The sequence below is a fragment of the Phyllobates terribilis genome, unplaced genomic scaffold, assembly GCF_046119375.1.
Source record: "Phyllobates terribilis strain yellow unplaced genomic scaffold, ASM4611937v1 Scaffold_1__5_contigs__length_1240528914, whole genome shotgun sequence".
NCBI classification, from domain to species: domain Eukaryota; kingdom Metazoa; phylum Chordata; class Amphibia; order Anura; family Dendrobatidae; genus Phyllobates; species Phyllobates terribilis.
Genome location: NW_027362761.1, coordinates 1,041,647,719 through 1,041,673,497, shown reverse-complemented (window position 1 = coordinate 1,041,673,497; position 25,779 = coordinate 1,041,647,719). Strand labels below are relative to the sequence as shown.

Sequence of the window (25,779 nt, the reverse complement as noted above, 5' to 3'; positions counted from 1 at the left end):
AGAAAGAGCAAAACACACAAAAGTAAGCAAAAAACAGGCAATGATGAAACAGGGCCAATGACTTTCTTTTTGAAGAAGAAAAAAGTATTTTCTGGCACATCCATCCATAAAATTAATCTTTTTGTTAGAAATTCATTTAAAAACAGAAGGATCCATCATGCACTATGTCCTTAGTCATAGGATATTCCTATGACTAAGGGCTTAGTAGTGGATGGTTCTACAATAGCTGACCTTCACCAGCAGGAATTGTCACCCATTCATCAACTCTCCGGTGTATCCTGAACAATATTGGCATGGTGAGCTTCTTATTTTTTGTTTTTTCGACTTTCTTTTCATTGGCCCCAATCAGATGTTCTGGACTCAAGTTAAGGAAAAGGAATGAGACATGGAAAGAGGAAAATGAGGGAGATGGGATGGGGGTGATTGAAGATGGGGTTGGGCATAGGTCAGTCGTAGACTTCCCATCTGATCGTTTTCATTCTGGACTACATCCACCCAATGCAGGGGATCAATTCTGAAAACCCCCACCTGGGAGAATGCAGAGAGTTTGCTCCATTCTTGGCTGAGGTCTAATCATCCTAAAGACATCTGCACTAGGACAGGAGCCTACACAGCCGAAATAATAGCGTATTACTGTGGTACTTGTTGATATAATGAGTACAATATTACTTCAGATACAAACACATGAATATATGTGGGTGCACCTATGTAGCTTCCTATAAAGTCCTACTAGAGAGAAATTGAGACGCAGAGAAGAAACTGATACAGAAGGCACAGCCGCTTGTTAGGTACAATGGGTAAGTCAGATGTGAATCTCAAGGGAATATTAAATAATGCTGACTAATATCGGTCACCCAAATACATACATATGCCTGCCCAGTAATTGGCTAGTCAGGAACACTCTCCGTCTGTCTCCTCCACAGCCTGCGGAAACTTCTTTTGCAGAAATCCAGGTGCGGTGGCACAGGTGGGGGCTCCAGGCACTTCCAAGTCTGTTATTGCACTTGCTTTGGTTGTTTTTCTTGTCTTAAACAATGTTCATCATTTTGTGAATATTTTACATTGTGAACAAGTAATTCCCTTGTGCATAATATTTAACATTCATATTATTTAATCTTTAGGATAAAAAAAAAAAATCTCCTTTGAAAAAGGAACAAAAAAAAGAAAAGATTCATCCAACCAGGAAAAAAGGTTCATTTTTTCCAGAGACCTATTTTTATGTCTCGACATCTACTCTGAAATCATGGGACAGGTGCGTTCATATAATATATGTCTCATAGAACACAAGATAAAGTATACTTCACAGATATCACGTGTCTGCAATAATACTTGTCATCTTAAAAAATGATTGTCGCTCGCAATGTAGACTTTCTTATCCACATCTGTGAACAAAGCTGCTGATCTCATTGCTGCTGCTAGTGTTTCCAAGTTTATGCACGTAGCTAAGAAATTATCATGGCAGACGATCGTAACTGTAGACATTTTATTCCACTCACACAACTGCAGCAATCTGGCCGTTAGCAGACCCTCCGACAGAGCCAAGAGGCACCACGTTGTGTTCAGAGCTCTGCAACTATAGACATGAAAACAGACGCTTAACTCAAACATGAAAGCCATCAGCTTCCCCAGAACAGTGGGGGACGTCATACAAGGGACAAGCAAAAACAAGTCCTGGAAAATACTGTGGCTTGGTGACAAATTGTACATTGTTACTCCCTTAAAGGGAATCTGTCACCAGATTTTTCTACATAATTTCAGAGTGGCATAATATAGGGAAAGAGACCCTGATTCCAACGATGTATCACTTAGTTTACTGGGCGCAGCAATTCTGATACAATCAGAGTTTTCTCTTCTGTAGATGTAGCAGAGCTCTGAAAGCTAACCCCGCCCACACCACTGATTAGCAGCTTACTATGTACATTCAGGGTCGGATTGGGGTGCCTAGGGCCCACCAGGAGAATTGACTCTAGGGGCCCACACTACAGCTACCATAAAAGGTTGTATTACGAGTTCATTTTTCAGCCTCTCCCACTAAAACGTGTGCCTTTTAGCAAACTATACAGTGTACAAAAGAGAACTGTATTGTGCAGTGCACTATATCAAAGTGTTTCTTGTTAACCAACTTATTTATTGTAGTTAACAGAATCTGTAATTTACAATCAGTAGCGGTTTTTCTTACACATGGCCATTCCTTGTCCTAGGTAAACCACCCAGTCCCTCAGCCAACTTAAACAATTTTCAAAGTGAAGAAAAAGTCATAATCACATAGCCTCACTGTGCATGCGTGGGGAATAGAGCGTCATAGCGCATGAGCATGCGCGGTTGCAGACTACACAGCTTCACTGCGCATGCGCTATAACGCGCTATGTTCCCGGCGCATGCGCAGTGAAGCTGGTAATCACACAGCCTCACTGCGCTGGCGGCCAGACATATACAAGTACCACCTGCACCCCACAATATCAGCACTGGCCAGGAACAGGATTCAAATACATGGGCGCGCCAGCAGTGAATGAATGCTGCGCCCGCCCATAACTGAATATGACAAGCACGCCCCTATGACTGAAAACACAGGTAGGATCTAAGTATATTAAACATTATAAAATCATTATAGCTGCACCAATTTTCGTGAAAACTGCTTGTTAGTGATGCACATTGCATCACTAACAACGCTATGGGGGCAGCTAGAGGGCAGCTAGGACGTGACAGGTTCTCTTTAAAGTGTGAATGACTTGATGCTGTGGGTTCAAATTCAATACCTGTCCCCTCATCATCCCTGCTGTAACAAACCTACAACTCCCAACAGGCCCTGAAGGATTAAATCTGATCCAGTGCAGTGTGTATATACAGATACTGAGAATTACACCCAGTATACAGGACAGCAGAATTGGTTCTATCCAGTGTATATACTGTATATACAGAATAATACACAGAGAATTACGCCCAGTATATTATATATACAGACACACACATTATATATACATATACACTGTGTTCAGGAATATAGAGTGGAGCAGTGTATATACTATATAATGTATAGATATGGCAGTGTATATAGTGTGGATTCCACACCATATACGCAGCACCATACTAACCATCTTTACATTATATACTGTATATGGTAGCATATATAGACCCTTGTAGCATCTGTGTACACACTCTCCATGCACTTAATAGCCTTCTGTGTCTGTACTTGTGCACACACTGGCTGGTGACCGGTTCATGCAGTGTTATGTGCAGACCCTATTTAGTTTATAATGGTTGTATCATACAATATAAGCACATTTTATCATTTACCTTTCGTATCTCCCTATTTCCTCCTAGATTGTAGCTTGCGAGCAGGGCCCTCACATTGCAGCCATTTAGTAAATTCTAAAAAGTTCATTTTTTTCTCAATAAAGTACACCCTGCACCCCAACTTGACTGAAAAAAAAAACAGAAATTTAGAAATGTTTGCAAATTTATTAAAAAAGAAAAACTGAAATATCACATGGTCATAAGAATTCAGACCCTTTGCTCAGTATTGAGTAGAAGCCCCATTTTGAGCTAGTACAGCCATGAGTCTTCTTGGGAATGATGCAACAAGTTTTTCACACCTGGATTTGGGGATCCTCTGCCATTCTTCCTTGCAGATCCTCTCCAGTTCCATCAGGTTGGATGGTGAACATTGGTGGACAGCCATTTTCAGGTCTCTCCAGAGATGCTCAATTGGGTTTAGGTCAGGGCTCTGGCTGGGCCAGTTAAGAATGGTCACAGAGTCGTTCTGAAGCCTCTCCTTTGTTATTTTAGCTGTGTGCTTAGGGTCATTGTGTTGTTGGAAGGTGAACCTTCGGCCAAGTCTGAGGTCCAGCGTACTCTGGAAGAGGTTTTCATCCAGGATATCTCTGTACTTGGCCGCATTCATATTTCGTTCAATTGCAACCAGTCGTCCTGTTCCTGCTGCTGAACAACACCACCATTGCATGAGGCTGCCACCACCATGTTTCACTGTTGGGATTGTATTGGGCAGGTGATGAGCAGTGCCTGGTTTTCTCCACAAATACAGCTTAGAATTATCACAAAAAAGTTCTATCTTCGTCTCATCCAGAGAATCATATTTCTCATAGTCTGGAAGTCCATGTGTTTTTGAGCAAACTCTATGCGGGCTTTCATGTGTCTTGCATTGACGAGAGGCTTCCGTCGGGCCACTCTGCCATAAAGGTCCGACTGGTGGAGGGCTGCAGTGATAGTTGACTTTGTGGAACTTTCTCCCTTCTCCCTTGTTAGAACCCTCCTGTTTGTTTTTTCCATCTTGTGTTTTGCGGTCACGTGACCACCTGCCTTTATATTCCAGCTCCGCCCTTCTGGCTGTGCTGGACTTCAGTGTTTGACTGTTTTTCTAGCCAGGTGCTTCGGTGCCTATCTATGTCAATTCACTTGGTCGTTATAGGACATCTAGTACCTTTTTGTCTGTTTGTCTTTTTGTGTTCTGCAACAACTTCTCTGTTTAGGAGGTGTCCCATTTTTGTTCCAGTCCTTAGTTCTTTTAGGGACCTCTCCCCTTATGCTATAGGTCTTCGTTCAGACTAGCCGAGGACTAAGGCGGGTCTCTTCGCTAGGAACAAGCAGCCCGCTACATCGTAGGGTGTAACATCCCTGGCGGCGTGCTTGCATAGTGCACCACCTCCCACTATGCAAGACCGCAATCTTACCTGTCAGTCCAGCCTACAAACTTTATTCCAGTTCATGCTGTGTGCATGTCTCTTGACTGACTGCTTAGGGAGGTGGCCCGGTTATGTCCTGATTCTTATAGCTGCTGTGGGCGCACCCCTAATGCGTCTCCAGCCTATTGCTGTGAGTCACTAGATATTTAAACCCCCTCCACCCAGAAGGAGGGGCCTGAGCATCACCTTCACTCAGTTAGTCTTTGCTGCTGAATTGCCAGGTCCTGTCCTGTTTCTAGTCTGTTTCCGCCACTCTGGGGGCTGCATACCCAGACCTGTTACCTGTGACTTCTAGTCTCTTTCCGCCACTTTGGGGGCTGTATACCCAGGCCTGTTACCTGTGACTTCTAGTCTGTTTCCACCACTCTGGGGGCTGTATACCCAGGCTCGCTCTTGTATCTCATTGCAGTAGCAGTTCCTGTCTGAACTGTATCCTAGCCTGTTACCTGTTTGTCTCTATGTCCGTACCTTCCCTTTTCCGGCAGTATCTGAACCTGCACCTAACTCCAACTCTTGTCTCTGTCTCTGTACTTCTGTTTGTGAGTCTTGTGTCCACTCGCTACTTCATAGGAAGTACCTTGTGTGTATCTGGTTCTGCTTGTCCCTTTTCCCTTCCTCCTGTGTTCTAGCCATCCTCCTGAATTTTTGTCACGGGTGTGTTGCCACGAAGATCGTCACGAGTACACAGCCTGACTTCTCGCAGCTGACTTGTTGGTGCTTTGTGTTTCTCGGCAGTGAGGGAGTTAATTCTCTCTCTCTCTCTGGGCTAGATGAGGTCCAGCCTCGCCCAGCTGCAATCAATACTTCTGTAGTGAGACTCCTTCATATACCTGCTGGTCTGTTTGGGAGGTGTCGGTGAAAGCATTTCATTCAGACTGACAGAGCGGATCGTGGTGTTTGGAGTTGCTGAGATAAGTGTATTTGGAAGTGTTTTTTCCCTTTCCTCGCTTTATCATTTATCTCCTTTCCCGTTGGTTTTCCCTCTGTTGTAGTTGAGTAGTTGTTTGTATGCAAGGTGGTTTTGGTTTTTCCCTTGTACTGTCTCGTTCGTCTAAATACTGTGTTTGGGCATATTATTTCTTGTTCCCTTTGGTTGTGATCGGGGTCCTTCTCAGGACTAGATTACCGAGGTGCAGGGATCTTCAGGAGGTAGGGGTTACGCTGGCGGCCTGGACCTCTGTACCTTTAACAGTACCTCCAGGTTGAGGGATTAGTCAGGGCCCCAGCTTAGGGTCAGCTTAGGCCCCCTACCTCCAGTATACAGAGACAGCGTGACAATTTTCCAGTCTGTTCCATGTGAACCGAGCCCTGTCCTCTCTGCCTGCACCTTCAGCCCTGTTCGGCTCTGCTTGCCCACCGCTCCGGCAGTTTCTCTCTGCTATGACTTGCCCACCGCTCCGGCGGCTTCCCTCTGCTCTGCCTTGTCCACCGCTCCGGCGGTTTCTCTCTGTTTTGACTTGCCCATCGCTCCGGCGGCTTCTCTCTGCTCTGCCTTGCTCACCGCACCAGCGGTTTCTCTCTGCTCTGACTTACCCACCACTCCGGCGGCTTCTCTCTGCTCGGCCTTGTCCACCGCTCCGGCGGCTTCTCTCTGCTCTGCCTTGCCCACCGCTCCGGCGGCTCCGCTCTGCTCTGCCTTGTCCACTGCACCTGCGGTTTTCGCTCCGCTCTGCTTGCTCACCGCACCAGCAGTTCCTCTCTGCTCTGCCTTGTCCTCCGCTCCGGCGGTTTCGCTTTACTCTGCTTGTCTACCGCATCTGCGGCTCTGTACCTGTCTCCCAGTCTGTACTGGACCCTATCCAGCCTGCGCTCCAACCTGCTAGTACCTCCCTGTCTGCACTCCAGCCGTGCTTGCCAGCATCTCCCTGTCTGCATAAGAGCCGTGCTTGCCAGTGCCCACCTTTCTGCATACCAGCCATACTTTCCAATACCCACCTGTCTGCATACCAGCCGTACTTGCCAATACCCACCTGCCTGTATGCCAGTCTAACCTGCCCGTTGCTGCATTCCCCGGTGTGGGTCAACAACTGTGACCGGGGTTTGACCTGGAGTCGCACCTGGTCCCTCTGCTCGGTTCCTCCTTGGTCCACGGAGTCGACTAAGCCGCCGTGCGACCTCGGATCGGGTTGATACTTAGTTACGCCCCTCAAGGCACTCCTCGGTTCATGGTACAGTGGAATCACTAATCACGCTCACGCCAGTCAGTTCGGGCGCGAGCATAACAGTTTGCTCAGGCCATGGTTCCCATTGAGCCTCACGGCCTTTCACTCTCAGAGACATTTTGAATCCTTGTTTGGTGAATACGTGCACCAAGAAAAAATTTTTTCTCAAGCTATGGCCCAGGCGATTTACGCACCAGCCCAAATGGATCTATCAGCACTCGTTCCTGCGGATCCACCACGGTACTATGGGGATCCAAAACGTAGCCGTGCATTTGTGGAGCAATGCATGCTGCATTTCAAGTTCTATGCTCACTATTTTCCTACTGATCGGGTTAAAGTAGCATTCATGATGTCCTACCTAGCGGGTGATGCCTTGAAATGGATCACCCCCCTATGGGAAGCATGGGATCCTATCATCTTTGACCATCAGGCCTTCCTGGTTGCCTTTCTAATGGTCTTCGATGACCCTAATCCTGAAGCCTCTGCTAAAGCTTCCCTTCCCAATATCCCGGAGCAGCCCCGATGGGTAATGTGTATAGTTAGCCACCCAGTCCTCCAGCCCGAAGAGACTGCTGCCCACCCAGAATCCACACAGGATGACTATGCTCCACAGAATACTTCTCTTCCCAACCTCAAGAGGCAGTCCAGACTTTCAAGGCGTAGAGGTAAACCGTCACGCCAGGTTCTGTCCTCCCAAAGACCTCCTGTTCCCCAGGCTGTAGAGGCAGCTTTCCGCACAGAATCCATGAAGGATGACTATGTTCGTCAGGCAAAGCAGAAGCCAGAACTCAGTCACAAAATCGGATTGCGGTCCCGCTGCGATGGTTTGGGACCCCCTGACGGTCTTTGTCCAGCGAAGGTTGGAGAATCCCAAGACATCAGGCCTGTAGGAGAGGCTGCCCTTGGCATTAGTGTTTCCTCTCCACAGATGATCATGACTGTCTCTGTGGCAAGTGAAGGCCTCGGATTAACCGGAAGTTTCGGGCTTAAAGCCTTGAAGAGTCGGTGTCTGATTCCCGTCCGACAACTCCAAAAGCCGGTTTGGGCATTCTCAGCAGAAGGACGAGCCCTACTCAGAAACAGTCAAAATATGTCTGTACAAATTAAGCTCCAGATTGGAGCATTACACATGAAGAAGTTCACATTCAAGGTGCTGACTGGCTTACCCACAGGTCGTCCAGAGCCGAGAGATCTAGTGCCCGCTCAGGTCTGGAGATCCTGCATGGTGTATTCTGGGGGACTGCTAAGGTACAAGGGGTGTCCAGTCCCCACATCTTCAGGACAGTCAGCAGTTTCTTCTTCTTCTTCACCAGATCTGCTAGTCGCTGACTCGCTGTGCACTGAAGTCTCCGAAGGAAGAGAAGCGGAGGCGATGTCCCCACACAGCCTCGACAATTGTACCAATGATCTGGCTTCAGGTACCGTCCCACCTTACAGACATGTCATCTCTGAAACCAGTCTGAAGATGGTCCTAAAGCAAGGACCCTCCGTATCTAATAAATCTGGTCTTACGTCCATCAAGGCGGTGTTTACCCCCGAGTCTCTGCACCCCTCCAACCAGGCGGAGGACCTCCAGTTGTCTCCTGAATCCTCCGGGGTGCTAACTGATAACAAAGGGAGAGAGACTTTCCTACACTCTGCACCTAGTACTTCGCCCACTTCATCCAGTAAGCCTGGCAAAGTGTACTTCGAAGCAGTGATTACCCCAGAGTCTCTGCACCCCTCCAACCAGGCGGAGGACCTCCAGTTGTCTCCTAAATTCCCCGGGGTGCTACCTGTTAAACGGAGAGAGACTTTCCTACACCCGGTACCTGGTACGCCGCCCACTTCATCCAGTAAGCTTGGCAAAGTGTACGTCAAGGCGGTGGTTACCCCCGAGTCTCTGCACCCCTCCAACCAGGCGGAGGACCTCCAGTTGTCTCCTGAATCCACCAGGGTGCTACCTGATAACAAATGGAGAGAGACTTTTCTGTGTGCTGTTCCTGGTACTTCACCCACTTCTTCTGTTGCTGAGGATGGCTTGATAGGAGGAAGCATCCTAGTCACCAAGATGATGAGACCAGTTTCGTTTCCTCTAATGGACAGAAGAGGTAATCCTCTTGAAGAGAAGGATTGGCCTCCAAATTCTCTGCAGAAGACCCTTGCAGGCTTGAAGAAGAGGGGGCGTAAAGGGGGGGTACTGTAACATCCCTGGTGGTGTGCTTGCATAGTGCACCACCTACCACTATGCAAGACCGCAATCTTACCTGTCAGTCCAGCCTACAAACCTTGCTCCAGTTCATGCTGTGTGCATGTCTCTTGACTGACTGCTTAGGGCGGCGGCCCGGTTACTTCCTGATTCTTATAGCTGCTGTGGGCGCACTCCTAATGCGTCTCCAGCCTATTGCTGTGAGTCACTGGATATTTAAACCCCCTCCACCCAGAAGGAGGGGCCTGAGCATCTCCTTCACTCAGTTAGTCTTTGCTGCTGAATTGCCAGGTCCTGTCCTGTTTCTAGTCTGTTTCCGCCACTCTGGGGCCCGCATACCCAGACCTGTTACCTGTGACTTCTAGTCTGTTTCTGCCACTCTAGGGGCTGTATACTCAGGCCTGTTACCTGTGACTTCTAGTCTGTTTCCGCCACTCTGGGGGCTGTATACCCAGGCTCGTTCTTGTATCTCATTGCAGTAGCAGTTCCTGTCTGAACTGTATCCTAGCCTGTTACCTGTTTGTCTCTATGTCTGTACCTTCCCTTTTCCTGCAGTATCTGAACCTGCACCTAACTCCAGCTCGTTGTCTCTGTACTTCTGTTTGTGAGTTTTGTGTCCATTCGCTACTTCATAGGAAGTACCTTGTGTGTATCTGGTTCTGCTTATCCCTTTTCCCTTCCTCCGTATCTTCCTCCTGTGTTCTAGCCATCCTCCTGTATTTTCCAGTCTGTTCCATGTGAACAGAGCCCTGTCATCTCTGCCTGCACCTTCAGCCCTGTTCGGCTCTGCTTGCCCACCGCTCCGGCGGTTTCTCTCTATGACTTGCCCACCGCTCCGGCGGCTTCCCTCTGCTCTGCCTTACCCACTGCTCTGGCGGTTTCTCTCTGCTCTGACTTGCCCACCACTCCGGCGGCTTCTCTCTGCTCTGCCTTGCTCACCGCACCAGCGGTTTCTCTCTGCTCGGACTTACTCACCGCTCCGGCGCCTTCTCTCTGCTCTGCCTTGCCCACCGCTCCGGCGGTTCCGCTCTGCTCTGCCTTGTCCACCGCACCTGTGGCTTTCGCTCCGCTCTGCTTGCTCACCGCACCAGCAGTTCCTCTCTGCTCTGCCTTGTCCTCCGCTCCGGCGGTTTCGCTTTACTCTGCTTGTCTACTGCATCTGCGGCTCTGTACCTGTCTCCCAGTCTGTATTGGACCCTATCCAGCCTGCGCTCCAACCTGCTAGTACCTCCCTGTCTGCACTCCAGCCGTGCTTGCCAGTATCTCCCTGTCTGCATACCAGCTGTGCTTGCCAGTGCCCACCTGTCTGCATACCAGCTGTGCTTGCCAGTGCCCACCTGTCTGCATACCAGCCGTACTTGCCAGTACCCACCTGTCTGCATACCAGCCGTACTTGCCAATACCCACCTGCCTGTATGCCAGTCTAACCTGCCCGTTCCTGCATTCCCCGGTGTGGGTCCACAACTGTGACCGGGGTCTGACCTGGAGTTGCACCTGGTCGCTCTGATCGGTTCCTCCTTGGTCCACGGAGTCGACTAAGCCGTCGTGCGACCTTGGTCTGATCGGGTTGATACTTAGTTATGCCCATCCAGGCATCCTCGGTTCATGGTACAGTGGGATCACTAATCACGCTCACGCCAGTCAGTCCGGGCGTGAGCGTAACATAGGGATTCAGCTTAGTCTTACTGTGGGGACAGCTTTCTCCCATCTTTCCTTAGTACATGTTGCAGATTATAACAGTAAGTCCAGCCCAAAAAACTAAAAGGAAAGAAATTCGGGGATCAGTATGGTTTCCATCCAGGATTTGGCTCAACGCTTGCAGAGACTGTCTCTGGAGGTGTCCGAGCTCCAGCAACATGTGAGTAGCTGTTCCGGAGCGCATTTTGTGGAACCCAAGGTAGGACTGCCTGATGTTTTTTATGGTAAACAGCAAGATTTTTTTTCCTTTTAAAATGTTTGTTTGTTATATTTTCGTTTGAGACCAAGGTCCTCTGGGAATGAATCACAGCGCATTGGTTTTATGTCACTTTTGCGCAAAGAACCACAGGGGTGGGCCTTTTCTCTCCAACCTAATGATCCATGCTTAAGGTCTGTAGAAGAATTTTTTTCGGCTATGGGTCTATTATATGATGATCCTGATCGAATCTCATCTGCTGAGGCAGAACTCAGGTGTTTGAATCAGGGGTCAGGTGATGTTGAAAATAAATGCAAGCACTTTAGAAGATGGGCTTCAAAAGTCAAATGGAATGATCCTGCTCTGAAATGTCTATTTCTTGCTGGTCTGAGTGAAAGGGTTAAGGATTTTCTAATTGCATTCCCCGCACCTGAGACTCTGCAGGATGCCATGCAATTAGCTGTTCGTGTGGACTGAGATTTAGACAGAATGAGGTAAAGACTCCTGTAATGCCAGGTCCTAGTCCCCAGAAAATCTGCTCTGATGGCGGAGAATCGATGGAGGTTGAGGCAAAGTCGCTCTCCTCTCAGGACAGAAACCAGAGGTTTGCCAAGAGATTGTGTCTTTATTGTGGTAAAGCTGACCATTTGATTAAGTATTGTGAGCTTCGTTGAAGTAAAAAAAAAAAAGGTCAGGTACGCCTGTATAGCTTGTTTACGCTCTGCAGGAGTATTTCTTTCAGGGAGTACTACTTTGCAGGAAAATTTGATTGAATTTCAGGTATTTGTGGATTGTGGTTCAACATTTAATGTGATTGATTAAGGGTTTTTGGAAAATCTTATATTGAGATCCAAACCTTTTGTCATCACCTATTTCTGTGATTGCAATTGATAACACTCCCTTGAAATGTATTACTCACAAGGTTGATGCATTTCCCCTCACTATCAATGGAGTTCACCAAGAAATTTTGGACATGGTTGAATTAGATAATTTACCCTCTCCGGTCATTCTAGGTTTGCCTTGGTTAAAACTGCACAATCCTTTACTGGACTGGTCTACTAATGTGATTAAGTCTTGGAGTCCGAAGTGCTATGATAAATGTTGTAATGGTCGCATTGCAGCTGTGGAAAAAGGGGAATTACCGGTACCTATTCAAGAGTTTTGGAGGGTTTTTTCGGAGGAGGAGTCACAAGTTTTACCTCCTCATAGGGATTATGATTGCACCATTGAGTTTGTTCCGGGAGCTACTCTTCCCAAGAGTCGCTGTTTAATCTAACTATCCCTGAAAGAAAGGCCTTGGAGGAGTACATATAGACTAGCCTGGCTGCTGGTCACATTAGACCTTCTAAGTAGACTGTGGCAGTTGGATTTTTTTTTGTTAAAAAAAAGGACGGGGGTTTACGTCCATGTCTTTATTTTCGTGAAATTAATAAGTTTACCGTACGCAATTCCTACCCATTGCCGTTAATTCCTGACTAGTTTAACCAGTTGGTGGGGGCCAAGTGGTTCTCTAAAATTGATCTCTGGGGGGCATACAATTTGTTACGAGTGAAGGAGGGTGATGAATGGAAAACTGCTTTTAACACTCCGGTAGGTCATTTTGAGAATCTGGTGATGCCTTTTGGTCTTACCAATGCACCTGCATTTTTTCAGAACCTTATTAATTACATCCTGAGACCTTTGAATGGTAAGAATGTGGTTGTATATTTGGATGACATTTTGATTTATTCACCAGATCTAGAGACCCATTGGCAGAGTGTACTTGAAGGTTTGCAGTTATTGAGTGATAATTCACTGTTTGCTAAGCTGGAGAAATGTGAATTAGCTGTGCAGAAAATTAGTTTTTTGGGCTACATTGTCTCCAGCGAGGGCTTTGAGATGGACCCGGTGAAGGTTCAGGCTGTGCAGGAATGGCCTAGGCCTATTGGGTGAAATCTATACAGAGATTTTGGGGTTTTGCCAATTATTACAGGAAATTCATTAAGAATTTTTCTGTAATTGTTAAGCCTCTAACCGATCTCACCAGGAAAGGTGCGAATACGGTACAGTGGACTACTGAGGCCATTGAAGCGTTTAAGTATCTCAAAGAGAGGTTCAGTTCTGCCCCTATCCTTATGCAGCCTGATGAGACCAAGCCTTTTTTGGTCGAGGTCGATGCTTCATCGGTGGGGGTCGGAGCTGTTTTGTCTCAGGAGAACAGGGATGGAGTACATCCTTGTGCCTTCTTTTCGAAAAAAATTTCGGAAACCGAACTGAATTATGATGTTGGAAATCGGGAGTTGCTGGCTATTAAACTCGCTTTGAACCTTGGCGTCATTTTTTGGAAGGCGCTAGATTTCCTATTCAGGTGTTCACAGATCATAAGAATTTGATCTATCTGGATGCTGCCAAGCGCTTGAATGCCCGTCAAGCTAGGTGGGCACTTTTTTTTTCTCGGTTTCATTTTCCTGTTACCTATATCCCTGGTACTAAGAACGTTAAAGCCGATGCTTTATCTCGCAGCTTCTTTCCTACGGTCGGTGCCGAGGAGGAGGAGAGCATTTTACAGAAAGGAGTTGTGGTGGCGGCATTGGACTCCGTTTTGAAGAATGGGATTCTAAAAGCTCAAGATGATGCTCCATCTAACACTCCCCATGGGAGGTTATTCGTGCCTAGAACCTTTAGGAGAGATTTGTTTGTGGAGTGTCAAGAGTCTCGGTTGGCAGGTCATCCAGGAATTTTGGAGACTAAGAGATTTATCAGTCGCAGTTTTTGGTGGCCTGGATGGCAGAAGGAAGTCGTCAAGTGGGTGCGTCAATGTACAGTGTGTGCTAGGTCAAAAGCTTCACATACTCCTGCAGCGTGGTTGCTTTGCCCTATGGAGGTTCCTAGTGCGCCTTGGACGCATCTCACAATGGATTTTATTACTGATCTTCCTGTGTCTGAGGGTTTTACTGTCATCTGGGTGGTCGTGGACCCTTTTAGTAAGATGTGTCATTTGGTTCCATTCATTAAGTTGCCCTGCGCCAAGACACTCGCTAAAGCGTTTGTTAAGGAGATTGTCAAGCTTCATGGCGTTCCCACGGATATTGTTTCTGATAGAGGACCTCAGTTTGTGGCTCGCTTTTGGCGTGCTTTTTGTGACAGGTTGGGAGTCCGTTTGTCATTTTCATCTGGGTATCATCCTGAGTCTAATGGACAGACTGAAAGAAAGAACCAGGATGTTGAACAGTTTTTGCGTTGTTTTGTGGCGGACAATCAAGAGGTGTGGTCTGAGTTTCTGCCTCTTGCAGAATTTGCTCTTAACAATCATACTTCCTCCTCTGCTGGGTGTTCTCCTTTTTTTTTGTTGTACTGGGAGACATCCGTCTTTTGGTTCGTTCTCCAAATTGGGGTTGGCGGTGCCGGATGAGGAGAATTTTTCCGGTGATTTGGAGAGAGTTTGGACTAATGTACATTGCAACCTTCAAGAGGCTAACAAGAAGTTTAAGAAGTATTTTGACAGGAAAAGTAAGGAGGTTTTGTTTACTGTGGGTGACATGGTTTGGTTGTCCTCAAAGAACCTGCGGTTGAGGATTCCCTCTAAGAAACTGGGTCCTAAGTTTGTGGGTCCATTTAAAGTGCTTCAACTTGTTAACCTGTCTTCGGTTAGGTTCGATGTCCCTACTTCCTGGAAGATTAATCCTGTGTTTCATGTTTCCTTGTTGAAAAAGGCTGATATATCAGATAGGGATTCCAGTGTCATAGTTCCTCCTGTGGTGGAAGACGGCGAATATGAAATTTCTGAAGTCTAGATGGCATAGAGGGACATTACAGTATCTTGTCTCCTGGAAGGGTTTCGGTCCCGAAGACAACTCCTGGGTAAGGGCGGATGATGTCTCTGCTCCTAGGCTTGTTAGAGCTTTCTACAGGAGGTTTCCGGAGAGGCCTGGGCCTGGAGGATCCGGAGGATCCTCATAAAAGAGGGGGCACTGTTAGAACCCTCCTGTTTGTTTTTTCCATCTTGTGTTTTGCGGTCACGTGACCACCTGCCTTTATATTCCAGCTCCGCCCTTCTGGCTGTGCTGGACTTCAGTGTTTGACTGTTTTTCTAGCCAGGTGCTTCGGTGCCTATCTCTGTCAGTTCACTTGGTCCTTCTGGGATCTCTAGTACCTTTTGTCTGTTTGTCTTTTTGTGTTCTGCAACAACTTCTCTGTTTAGGAGGTGTCTCATTTTTGTTCCAGTCCTTAGTTCTTTTAGGGACTCCTCCCCTTATGCTATAGGTCTTCGTTCAAACTAGCCGAGGACTAAGGCGGGTCTGTTCGCTAGGAACAGGCAGCCCGCTACATCGTAGGGATTCAGCTTAGTCTTACTGTAGGGACAGCTTTCACCTATCTTTCCTTAGTAAATGTTGCAGATAACATACCTACTGCATCTCTGGAGCTCAGCCACAGTGATCTTGGGGTTCTCAGCAAGGCTCTTCTCCTACGATTGCTCAGTTTGGCTGGATGGCCAGGTCTAGGAAGAATTCTGGTGGTCCCAAACTTCTTCCATTTAAGGATTATGGAGGCCACTGTGCTCTTAGGAACCTTGAGTAATGCAGAAATTCTTTTGTAACCTTGGCCAGATCTGTGTCTTCCACAATATTGTCTCTGATCTCCTTGGGCAGTTCCTTTGAGCTCATGATTCTCATTTGGTCTGACATGCACTGTGAGCTGCGAGGTCTTATATGTGTGCCTTTCCAAATCAAGTCCTATCAGTTTAATTAAACACAGCATGACTCCAATGAAGGAGTAGAACCATCTCAAGGAGGATCACAAGGAAATGGACAGCATGTGACTTAAATATGAATGTCTGAACAAAGGGTCTGAATACTTATGACCATGTGATATTTCAGTTTTTCTTTTTTAATAAATTTGCAAAAATTTCTACATTTCTGTTTTTTTTTCAGCAAAGTTGGGGTGCAGAGTGTACTTTAATGAGAAAAATAATGAACTTTTTAGAATTTACCAAATGGCTGCAATAAAGTATAGGAGGCCAAATGCATTGTATATGTCATATAGGAGGCAGAGAGTGCAGTCTGTTTGTCTTATATGAGGTAGAAAGTGCGATCTATACATCATATAGGAGGTATGAAAAAGACAGCACTCACCAATGGATGCCAAAAAAAGATTATTTTATTTCAGATCCAGCATACAGACGTTGTGCCTGGTTCAGGGATGCGGGGATGAACCATACAGGACCCGTGGTGGCGCTGTTTGTGCGCGAAACGGGCGTCGTCCTTTTTTCACCCCTGAACCAGCCGCAGCGTCTGTATGCTGGATCTGAAATAAAAGGATCTTTTTTTGGCATCCATTGGTGAGTGCTGTCTTTTTCATACTTCCTTGGACAGTTGATTAGCACTGCTTATCATCATAGAGGTTTTTTTGACTAAACAGGCAAGATTTGGAAACTGGTGCCGGCATACTTCACTTCTATCATCATATAGGCCCCACACATGACATATATCGCACTCTCGGCCTCCTATATGACGTACAGACCGCACTTTCGGTCTCCTATAATATATACTTTATATATGAGGCTGAGTGTGTTGTATACATCATATAGACCCGCACTCTCTGCCTCCTATATGACATATGCACTGTATATGTCATAAGAGGCCAAGAGTGTGATCTATATTTCATATAGGAGGTAGAGAGCATGATCTATTATGTCCTATAGGCCCCATATATAAAGTATACCGCACTCTTGGTCTCCTATGTGACATACAGACTCTCGGCCTCCTATATGGCATAGAGCTCTTTCACACATTCGGATATTTCCTGTACTGGAAAAAACAGTACCGGAGATATCCGTGTCTGTGTGGCATATGTGTACTGCATCAGGTTCACACATACCATACCGGCACCTGGGAATTAGCGGTACAGTTTATGCTGTTCCCAGGCACAGGGTGCTGAAGGAATCGCTCATCATTGTCCCCTGCCAGCGCTGCAATCAGTGTTAGCAAGGGACAATGAAGAGACAATGTTGAGAGTAGTATTCACCTCCAAATGTCTCCAAAACCTGTAAAAATAATACTAAAATAAAAAAAAAACATTATACTCACCTGGCTTGAAGTGACCACACACGCTGAGGAGCGGAGGAGAATGACTTGCCACTCGCTGCAGGGAGTCATTCTCCTCAGCGTGTGTCGCCTCAAGCCAGGTGAATATGTTTTTTTTTTACTTTCTTATATTTACAGGTTTTGGCGACATAGGGAGGTGAACCTACTACTCTTAACATTGTCCCTTGCTAGCACTAATGGCAGCGCCGGCAGGGGACAATGATGAGTGATTCCTTAAGCACCTGCGAACAGCATGAACTGTACCGCTGATTCTCAGGCGCCGGTATGTGTCACGCGGACGACACACGCATGTCATCTGTGTGTCATCAGTGTGCACGTGTGTGGGAGACGTTTTTCGGCCCATGCAGTATATAAAAAAACTGACATGCCAGCGTGTTTTGCCCACTGACACATGGTCCGTGGAAACACTGACATGTGCACAGGCCCATTCATTTGAATGTGTCTACATGTCTATGTGTTTCCGGTGTGGAAACTGTTACCACATGAACTAGAAACACAGATGTGTTAAAGACCTTTTATAGACTATATATGTCTTATAAGAGGCCAAGAGTGTGATCTATATTTCATACAGGAGGTAGAGAGTGCGATATATAGATCATATAGGCGGTGGCCCCATAAATGACTTACACCGCGCACTCTGCCTCCTATAGTCTATACTTTACTTTATATAGGAGGCTAAGTGTGTAGTACATCATGTAGGCCCGCACTTTAGGCCTCATATAAAATGTATACCGCACTCTTGGCCTGCTATATGACATATAGACGGTATATGTCATAAAGAGGCCAAGAGTATGATCTACATTTCATATAGGAGGCCTAGAGTGCAATGCATAATGTATAAAATAAATTATATTATTGTTGGCCAATGCTCGGAACACTCACCCATAAAAACTTTATTGAATATTTGGCACAGTGCTCTTGACTTGAAATTGAAGCAACGAGAGCTGTAGGCCTGCAGCCTTGTTTCCAATTCCAGGCCAGGCCAGATTGGAGAGTTGAACTGTGGAGTGCGGCATGTCACCTTTCACATATCCAAGTATAAAAAAACCCAGAGTCAGAGCAGGAGAGAAGAGGGCGGTGCGCCGGTGCCGCTGCCACCACTCGGCCCGGAGCCGGAGTTACTACAAGGGATGAGGCCAGGGCAGGTAAGGAGCCGGGATGAGACCGTATAAGAAGCCCGGGAGCAGGGAGAGCAGAGCGAGACGTTGGCTTAGGTGGCGCCGGCGTATCAGAGGCAGGTCTTGGAGCAGAGAGAGAGCACTGCAGAGCGCGGCCACGGCATATCAGAGGCCAGAAGAGAGCGGCGTCAGTGTCACCTGACACCACAGCACAGTCTGCCAGCCAGGGGGAAAGCAGAGCGCGGTGCGTGTCACCGCCCAGAAAGAACTTCCATCCTCTTAGTGTCACAGACTCAGGTGGTAAGTATGCTGCATGCACGTCACTGCAGGCCTGCTGCCACCAATGAATGTGCCACCGGCAGTCTGCAGAGGGCCTAAAAATTGCCCAAATCGATGGAAAGAGTGCTCAAATGACATGGGGACAGCATGGGGAAGACCCCTGGAAGCATTTCTGACTCCCAGGTCACTTCTGTCAACAACGTTGTCAGAAGTATTACGCCACTTTTACGGACTCACAATAAAACATACCAAAACAAAACCAAAATGGATTTTCCTGGGAAGTATGTTAAGGAACATCCTTTCCATGACATGTACAATGTATATAAAGCAAAATAAATAACCAAAAACAAAAATACTCCTCCACACCTTGGGCTATGTTCACATGTAGCGTTTTTGATGCGTTTTTGCATTGCTTTCAACCAAGACAAATGCATTCACCAGGAAATTTCATTTTAACATTTTACAACCTTATCTGGCCATGTGGTGTGTGACACATCATCAGACACATGCATACAGTGCTGAAAAGTCATGGGAACAGCATGGGGAAGACCTCTGGAAGCACCTCTGACTCCCAGGTCACTGCCTAAAAGTGTGCCCATCATAAGTGATCCTTGGCGCATGCGAAGATGCCTCCCGCCATGAACCTGTCGTTGCAGACTTGCAACAATCACCGTCCACGTCCTTGTCCCACTGCAGCGTTCAGTTGTCCTTACCCCATTCCTTGGAATGTAAGCACAAGTATGCAGGCAGCCAGCCACCCACCCACCCACAGGCTGCAATACTATACTGCCAAATTTTTGACAGCTGCTTGCACTTAGAATGTGGCCTTTTTGGCTCGGGGAGGCGGAAGCTTTTCATAAACTCATGCCGGCGGCAGTCGGGTGTCCATACTCGGTCCCCATCCGCCACTATATTTCCCTGTATCGCCTCCGCCTTCCACAAGCACGGGTCCCACAACATTACCCGTGCCCTCCCCAGTGCACTTACTGGGAAGGACCGCCTAACCACAAACACGTGGACAGGTGAATGTGGCCACGGACGGTACGGAGCCAGTCCACAACTTTTTTTGCTGACAGTTGTATTTAGCTCGGTGAAAGGACTGGCATAGAGGGAAAACCTATCTACCCTGCATGTCATTTCTCACAGGAAGTCCTGTAAAGCTGCTTTCACTTGAAATGTGGCCTTTTAGGCTCGTGGAGGCAGAAGTTTTTCACAACCACATGCCTCATTCCTCGTATCCATACTCTGTCCACAGCCGTCACTATTTCTCCCGGTGTTGTCTCCGTCTTCTACAAGCGCGGGTCCCTGAGCATTACTGCTGGTACTTTTCTGTGGGAATTTGCTTGCCTCCTACCAGCCTGGAATATTTCCAGCAAACTATGGTACGACGCCATTGTATTAGCACTGCCCCCAGTACCAGTAGCGAAGCCATCCCCAATTTCCTTCTCAGGAATTTTATTTGGTAGACTGAGTGGCTGCCCAAATACATTTTCTCACAAAGGAGCTGAAGATAGAGTGGCAGTAGGTGCAAGTTTCTCCAGCCTATTAGACATTAGAGGGTGAACGGCAGCACATTGGATCAGTGGTTAGCACTGAAGACTTGCAGCGCTGGGATCCTGGGTTCAAATCCCAGCAAGGACAACATCTGCAAGGACTTTGTATGTTCTCCCCGTATTTGCCTGTGTTCCCTCCTCAGTAAAAAAGCAGCCATAGAGTGTCCGGGAACCTTTCCACACACTTTTCTTAGCTAGGACCGCTTCTTGGCAGGGTTGGACGGTCCCACCAGAGAATCCTCTGGTGTGCCTTGGCTTCTACCTCAGGAGAGTTCATGATAGCGCTAACTTTGCAGCTGCTATGGAGCTCTTGAGCGGGGGAGAAAGGTTAGCCCTCAGAATCAAATCCTCTGGTGGGCACAATGTTTTTCAATCTGAAACAGCTTCTCAGTGGGAGTTGTATTTCACCACAGCCATATTCTTTAGCTCGGTGAAAGAACTGGCATAGAGGGAAACCGTATCTACCCCGGCTGTCATTTCTCCGTCACCAGGTTCCATCCATTGTCACACACGACCATGCCTGGCTGTATGTCAGCAGTGAGAGCCACAGATCAGGCTGCTGTGTTACAGCTTTCAACAACTCTGCAGCGCTGGCCGGTTTGTCAATTAAGCATTAAGCATGTTATCTTCAGCACAGCCTGCTGCCGCTTAGCTAAGGCAGTGCTGCAGTGCTGTCAGCTTGTGACTGATGTGGTCATTTCGGAGATGGAGGAGGAGGAGCATGAGCTGAAAAATGTGATTACATTGTTGATAAATTGGTGACGCTGTTTTTTATACTAAAGAAAGATCCTATTGTTTTGTTTTTTTTACGTTTTTTTTTAAGACAAATGCATTCATCGGGAAATGTCATTTTAACATTTTACAACTTTACCTGGCAATGTGGTGTGTGACACATCATCAGACACATCCTGTTTTATTTATGATGCAGGGACACTGAAAGTCATAAAGCCTATTTTTATAGGGACATCAAAGGGCCCTTAATATTTTTAAAAATCCAGTAGTCGGCCCTAGCTATTGTTAGAGAGCCATCAGCCGGCTATGCTTTGTTGTTCCCATTATTAACAAGTGGGTCCTGTTATTGCGTATCCAGTGACTGCAAGGGCTGCCTAAAATTTGGACGCAACCCAATACCCCTTTGAAGAGACATAGAGGAGGGTCTCAGTAAAAAAAAATGTTCCCATTATAAAGGAGCGGGTCTCCTATAGAGGTAATACCCATGCTGTGACTGCAAGGGCTGCCAAAATTTGGGAAAAAGCCCACTAAGAATTTAAAGACACATAGAGCAGGGCCACAGTAACAAGGTACGACATGTTCCCATTAGAAAGGAGAGGGTCTGATATACAGTTATAGGGTATGCAGTGAGTCCAACGGCTGACAATTTTAGGAAAAAACCCACTAAGAATTTAAAGACACACAGAGCAGGGCTACAGTAACAAGGTACGACATGTTCCTATTAGAAAGGAGAGGGTCTGCTATACAGTTATAGGGTATGCAGTGAGTCCAACGGCTGACAATTTTAGGAAAAACCCCACTAAGAATTTAAAGACACACAGAGCAGGGCCACAGTAACAAGGTGCGACATGTTCCCATTAGAAAGGAGAGAGTCTGCTATACAGTTATAGGGTATGCAGTGAGTCCAACGGCTGACAATTTTAGGAAAAACCCCACTAACAATTTAAAGACACACAGAGCAGGGCCACAGTAATGACAAATTCCCATAAGAAAGGAGAGAGTCTCCCATAGTGTTGGCCTATGCATTGAATGCAAGGGCTGCCAAAAATTTGGAGGCACTTCAATGCCCCCTGGAAGAGACGTGGAGGAGGGCCTCATAAAAAAATGTTCCCATTAGAAAGGAGCGGGCCTCCTATACTTGTAATGCCCATGCACTAAGTGTATGGGCTGACAAACATTTACCCCTGGGGGGTATACATGAACATACTGTATAAAAAAAATTTTTATGGGCATCATAAACACTCTTTAAAAAAATTAGGTGGGTGTTGCATCACGGACCACGGTCACCCTGGTGGTATGGTGGTGGAGGATGAGGAGAAGGAGGAGGACAAGAGCAAATAGCCAAAATCAGGAAGCGTATACCCAGGTGTGGGTGTGAAAAGGTGCATGGGAATACACCTCCCAAGAAAAGACACTGGATTTGAGTTTATGTTACGCTGCTATCATTCGGTGGTGTTGAGAAGTCTGGCCCTATCCAGCCCTTGTTCATTTTTATAACAGCCTGTCAGCATTTTCAGTTGACAGGCGGATGCGCTTATCAGTTATAATTCCACCAGCGGCACTAAAAACCCGCTCTGATAAAAGGCTGGCGGCAGGGCAGGCCAGGACCTCCAAGGCATAGAGAGCCAGTTCATTCCACGTATCCAGCTTGGATACCCAATAATTATAAGGCACAGCGAATCACGGAGGATGCTGGTATATTCGGCAAGGTACTCCCTCAGCATCTTCCCAAACTTTGCACTCCTTATGAGAGTACCCCGCACCTCAGGGCCTGTCCGATGGGAGGGTCTGAGAAAACTCTCCCACAACTTTGACAGTGTTCTCCTGTCTCTGCTGGATTAAAGTTGTGTCTCTCTCGCATGTACTCCTTGGTTGTCCAACGAAGTGTGCCCTCTGCAGCCAGCGTTTTCAGATGGGAATTTTTTTAATAGTTCTGCAACAAGGGCCTTCTGATACAGTCCCATTTTTGCAGACCTGTCCGCCTCAGGAATAAGAGATATAAAGTTCTCCTTGTAGCGTGGGTCTAGAAGTGTCTCCAACCAGTAAAGACTGTCACCCAAAATTTTGAGAACACGAGGGTCAAGGGAAAGGCAGCGTAACATAAACTCGGCCATGCGTGCCAGACTACTAACAGGCAAGACACCAAGAGGATGACTGACCATGCTCTCCTCTTCCTCTCTGTCCTCTGGCCATCCACGCTGAACAGACGGTATGACAGCTGTGCAGGTAGTACCGTCTATAGTGCATGAAACTAGCTCCTGTCCTTCCTCCTCCTCTTCCTCATTGTCACCCAATCCACGTTGGGATGAGATGAGGCTTGGCTGTGTGTAATCACCCTGTATGGTTCCTTGCTCCATCTCATCGTGCTCCGCCTGCAATGCATCCTCTTTGATTGTGAGCAGAGAGCGTTTCAGAAGACAGAGAAGAGGGATGGTGATGCTAATTATGGCATCATCACCGCTCACCATCTTGGTGGAGTCCTCAAAGTTTTGGAGGATGGTACATATGTCTGACATCCATGTCCACTCCTGAGGTCTTATGTGTGGAGTCTGAACTGAATACCGACGGCCTTGTTGATGCTGGTACTCAACAATTGCCCTCTTCTGCTCACAATTCCTTCCCAACATCGGCAGTGTAGAATGTGGGGGGACATCACACACCAGTCTGTGAGCCGGAAGCTGCAAACGCTGCTGAAACACTGCAAGGGCGGCGGAAGCTGTAGCTGACTTTCTAAAATCGGCTCACAGGCGGCGTACTTTAAGAAGCAGATCCGGCAGCTCTGGGTAGTATTTGAGAAACCGCTGAACCATGAGGTTAAGCACATGGGCCAGGCATGGTACGTGTGTGAGCTCGCCTCGCCTCAGAGCCGCCACCAGGTTCCGGCCATTGTCACACACGACCATACCTGGCTGTAGGTTCAGCGGTGTGAGCCACAGATCTGCCTGCTCTTTCAGAGCTGTCCACAACTCTTCAGCATTGTGCTGTTTTTCACCAAAGCATATTAGCTTCAGCACAGCCTGTTGCCGCTTGGCCGAGACAGTGGTGCAGTGCTTCCAGCTTGTGACTGATGTGGTCATTTCGGAAGAAGAAGAGGAGGAGGAGGAGGCTGAGGAGGATGAGGTGCAGGAGCTGTAGACCGTGGGGGCAACCCTGATTGACCTAGGGCCCGCAATCTTTGGCGTCGGGAGGACGTGTTCTGTCCCAAAGTCCGACTGGGTCCCGGCTTCCACTATGTTAACCCAGTGTGCCGTCAGCGAGATGTACCATCCCTGCCCACAAGCACTTGTCCACGTGTCCGTGGTTAGGTGGACTTTACCGGTAACTGCGTTGTTGAGAGCACGGCTAATGTTTTGGGACACGTGCTTGTGTAATGCGGGTACAGCACACCGGGAGAAATAGTGGCGAGTGGGGACCGAGTACCGAGGGACGGCCGCCACCATCAGGTTGCGTAATGCTTCCATCTCCACGAGCCTAAAAGGCAACATTTCGAGCGCAAGCAGTCGTGATAATGTGAGAATTTAGTAGTGTGACCTGTGGGGCGTTGGCTGCCTATTTGCACTTGCATTCCAAGGATTGGGGTATGGACAACTGAACGCTGCGCTGGGACAAGGACATGGACGTGCTTCTTGATGCTGCTACTTGAGAGTGTGCAACGACAGGTGCAGGGCAGGAGGCATCTTCGCATGCACCATGGACAGGGGATTGGCTTGCATGCACAACAGCGGAAGAAGCAATTGTGCCACCCGTAGACACTGTTCCTGGACCCTGGGGTTCGACCCACAAAGTCGGGTGCTTTGCTGCCATGTGCGTGATCATGCTGGTGGTGGTCAGGCTGGTCGTTTTGCCACCCCTACTGATGCTGGCCTGGCAGGTGTTGCAAATGGCCTTTTTGGGGTTATCGGCAGAGTCTTTAAAGAACAACTAGACTCGGGAAGACCTAACAGTTGTACTGGCAACTTCCTACGTGTTGGTGTTACGGTGAACGGTTGTCTGCCTTCTGTCTACGGCCACCACACTGCTTCTTCCTGCCTGTTGGGGTGCTCTGCCTCCCTCCCCCTGTGTGCTGCTGTCTTCGCTCTGCATGTCCTCCTGCCAGGTTGGGTCAGTTACTATATCATCCACCACCTCGTCTTCCACTTCCGCACCCTGGTCCTCCTCCTGACTTTCTGGCAATTGTGTCTCATCATCATCCACCTCTTGTGACACTTTCCCACCGTCACCTTCGTGTGACCATGGCTGCTCAAATATTTGGGCATCGCTACACGCAATCTCCTCTTGCCCCGCTTCAAGTGGACCGGGCGAGAGGCCCGAATCTATAAATGGGAAAGTGAACAGCTCTTCAGAGTGTCCAAGTGTGGGATCAGTTGTCTCTGGGTATTCGGCATGGTGGGAGGAAGGAGGATCAGGATGAGGAATATGCGGTCTAGACTCATGGCTACTGAGACTTGACCGTGTTGAAGACAGGGTAGTGGTGGTGGTGGCTAAGTGACTGGAAGCATTATCCGCTATCCAACCAACAACCTTTTGACACTGCTCTGGGTTCAATAGTGGTGTGCTGCGGTCCCCTAGAAATTGGGACAGGAAGGTCAGGCGAGAAGATGTTGGTGTTTGTTGTGGCACAATTTCGGCTTGCCCACGGCCTTGTCCTCGACCTTTGCATGCACCGTTACCATCACGTCCAGTTACCCATCCCTTGCCACGTGCCTTGCCCATTTTAAATGGAGGACAGTATCTTCCACGCTCAGTACAAATAACTGAGTTTGGAGCGAATTTACATGTGATCCGTGTGACGGAGAAGACAGAGTTTTAAATACCTCGCCTGTAGGTAAGTAGTTTGACCAGCAAACTGCTGTGAATTGCTTCACTGACACACTGAAAGAAATTTTTAATGGAGGCCAGAAATGGCAGTATTTTCTGACAACGTATATGTGATCCGTGTGACGGAGAAAACACAGTTTTAAATACCTGGCCTGTAGGTAACTATTTTGAACAGCAATCTGGTGTCAATTGCTTCACTGACACACTGAATTTTTTTTTTTAATGGAGGCCAGAAATGGCAACATTTTCTGA

At 47.5% G+C, this 25,779-nt stretch overlaps 1 protein-coding gene across 1 annotated transcript in view; it reads right to left on the bottom strand.

Annotated features, from left to right (window-relative positions):
- The window catches only part of DCHS2 (dachsous cadherin-related 2), a 464,316-nt gene that overhangs the window by 181,683 nt on the left and 256,854 nt on the right, over positions 1-25,779 (bottom strand). The window lies entirely within an intron of this gene.